This window comes from Pinus tabuliformis, chromosome 2_1 (genome assembly GCF_031772625.1).
Source record: "Pinus tabuliformis cultivar Carrire ecotype Pingquan chromosome 2_1, CPIR1, whole genome shotgun sequence".
Classification (NCBI taxonomy): domain Eukaryota; kingdom Viridiplantae; phylum Streptophyta; class Pinopsida; order Pinales; family Pinaceae; genus Pinus; species Pinus tabuliformis.
In genome coordinates, this window is record NC_142299.1 from 721,301,618 (window position 1) to 721,305,230 (window position 3,613).

Genomic DNA, 3,613 nt, shown 5'->3' on the forward strand with positions numbered 1-3,613 from the left:
AAGAGGACCTCGCAGGACAACTAAGCCCAAAAGCCCTAGCTTGGAATACTTATGTGAAGGCATATTTTAAGCACCGAGATTGAGGGCTTCAAACTAATAACCTATATGAGGTTATGTGTGAGGTATGAATACTAAGGTAATGGACATTTATAAGGAGAAATAAGATTAGGGAGGTTAAAAATTATTTTATTTCCTAAAATATTGAGCCACTGATCACCACACTCAGTCCCATGGTGAGAAATAAGGAAGGTACTAGTGAGAAAGGTGCTAAAGCCAAATTGGAGAATTTGGCATTAATTCTTTGAGAAAATAATAAGTCCAAGGAATTTAATTTGGTAGCACAAGTCAACAATGATGTATTAAAAGGCCTTTGGGCCTATATTAAATGGCTTTAGGCCATAATCAAAGGCCTTAGGTGAATAGTCAACAACTATTCTTTTAGTGCATTGGGCTAGCAGCAGAACCACTGATTTTTTTTTAAAGGTGATAGTTTAGTGGCACATATAGCAGTTAAGCCAAAGTTCACTACTCCTAAAATTAGAAAAGCCTCGCTAAAATCTATTAAAAGGTGAAAATTCTAAAAGTAAGCAAGAAATCAATAGTTTAAGTCATAATTTATTGAAGTAACAAGTCAAGAATAAAATAAGACTTCAATAGAAGATCTAGAAGACTAGAATGAACAAGACAAAGGAAAAAAATAAGAAATTTGTGCAAACTCAAAGAGCAAGATAACTAAAGTCTAATTTCAAAAATATTAGTCAAGATTAAAAGCAGAATTAGAGCAGCAAAGTTTTTTGGTGTGGATGGGAGATTGTTTGTCCAACGAGATGCATTACGCGTCAAGGGTGAATCAAAGATCAAATTTGATATCTAATAGGTGAATGATGAATTAGTGATTAGTTCTTTTATTTGTTCATCAAATTTTATTTTTTTTGTTGATGTTGTTGGTGCATATAGTTTGTTGATTTTTTCAGTAATGAGAAATTACTAAAGGTGATGATGTTTTTATGAGTAATAAAAAATTGTTGAAGGTGTTTGTAAGTTAGTTTAGTGAATAGTGTAGTGATAAATTTTGTTTTTTTATGAGGTAAGAAATCTATTGGTTCTATCTTGAAAATAGATAAAAGACGAATCAAAAGAGCCAACAAGTGGTAGCTTGAATATTAGGTGTTGTGGCTCCTTCCTCTGGGTGCTAGTAAATTCTTAGGTGCATCAATTCCTTTCAATAGTAGCTACTAAACGAGCATGGGAAAGACTAATTTTCAGAAGAGGTTGATAAATGAGTAGGGCCAACAATACCTCTTAGTGAATAATGATAATCAAGCAGGGATAGAATTTCCTTCCAGTATAAGTTGATATAGCTACAAATAGTAACTTATGGGGCATTGATTTAATCAAGTTGAATCTTATAATAAAATGAATATTTGTGTCTTGTGTATATCTTGCTCATGTGCTTGGTGATTGTGTTATTTTTACATGATTGAGATGTGTTATTGATCCATTAATATTCCTACAGTGATTGAAAAGTATAATTTGTGAACAATTGTATAATTTGGCCAAAGTACTAATTCACCCCCCTTTCTAACAATTGGAATTAGATCTAGGTTCCTTCAGGATCAGTTTAACAACAGGAAGGAAGACTAGGGATGATGGAAAACTAGGAACTGATTAACTCAGATGGAGCTTTTAATTGCTCAAATTATACAACTTGGAGGGTAAGGATGAGAATCTATTTGCAAGCTCTTGATTTAGATGTATCTCTATTTGTGGAAGTTGAAGTAGTAAATTATAAATTTGATAAAAAATATAGGAAGGAAATCATGAGATGGTTGTCTAAGTAGATATTAAGAAAGTAATATATTGTGAGACACCCAAGGAAATATGGGATAAAATGGAGTCCATCTATCATATAGAAATGCAAGCCACATGTGATGTCAATAAGCTTTCCATGGAGGATGGAGTAGTTAAATATTTGAGGAGCATTGAAGATCACGTTTCAGAGGATGATTCTCCTATAACAAGAGGAAAAATTGTGGATCAACACTCAAAGGAGATGAAACCTACAATTAAGTTATTATTTTCTTTTTGTTGAAGAACAATAGGCTATTTATCTTCAAACTGCTCGGCTGTAAGTACTAGTGAAAGTGAAATTTTCTCATCTAGTTATAGTGAAGGAACAATAAAAGATACGGACATTGTTCAACATGACATTGGGTTCAAATCTAGTTAAGAGGAATAAAGGACATCTCACGTCTCTGCAAAATAATCCCTAGAGCCATCAAGGGAACAAACCCTTGAGAGTTAAATTGCAATTTTTCATGAATCCAGTGGCTCCAATATTGACTTGTAATATCTTGAAGAAAATACATATTTAAAGAGGATACATATATCATCTCTTGATGAGATAAAGATATTCAAAGCCATATATAAAAAGTTAGAAGAAAACAATAAAACATTAAATGAGTAGATGATGAATCTTCAAAAGCACGCAAAGAATTTTGAAGCATTAAAGGAAGATCTGACAACACTATAGTGGTAGAGAAACTAACTGAACATAAAGGAGACAAAATGACCTCCAAGGATTAAAACAAAGCTATGAAACCCATCATATGTTCCTATTGTAGTAATGTAGGGAACTTTTCCTCCAAGTGTCCAGAGAGGAAATGTAACACCCTCCTCCCACATATACCCAAGTAATTGTCCAACTATGGTAAACATGTGACAAGAAGTTACTATGATATGAATCGACCTCCTAAGTCATGTTAAGGAAGTAAAATCAATGAAAACACACCATACATACCTTCAACATTAGTAATAAGACTCCTAGAAACCATCCCAACCTTTCTGCTAACCAGCCAGTCAGTCGCACTGCATTTTTAAGCTATTAAGCCTTTGGATGCTCCTATGCTATGGGAATTCCAGTGTCCAAAGAGCTCTGGATGCTTCAAAAATATTGTACATGTATGTCTAGGGACTATTTCCAGTAGACCTGTGCTAGAGTCCAGGGAATTTAAGGCACTTTTCAAGCCTATAATTCCAGCCACTACCCATAACTTTTCGTTACTTTCAAAATCCATTAAACGCATGATGAAAAGACTAATAAACCAAATACTAACCTTAGGACTAGGCTTGACCATCAGCAACTAGGACTGACATTTTGTCAAACACTTGGCATCAATGTAATCTACAAGTGTAAATGACATATGTAAGCATAGGGGTCTTATAGTTATCTAAGATTCATTATGAGTCATTATTTCCTTATCAATTTAGCAACAGTTTCATCCATTAGGCCATAGATACATTTTTCATACATATGCAAGTAAAATAATGATGGGAGCCATACATAGCCACTATCATAATACATATTCATAACCAACATAATAACAACAGAAATACCAAGGAAACATTAGCCATATAATCCATATATAAACTAGTACAATAATCATGAGATGACATGGAGAAATAACCTCATATCAATGATGTAAAATCTAACCTAGTATGAGGCTACCACCTTCTACCCGATCATAGAATGGCTGATCCAAATCTCTCTTTAGCCATTTACCCCCCTGCGATATTCCAAGCATGAATGTACAATCTCATAAAACACATCAAT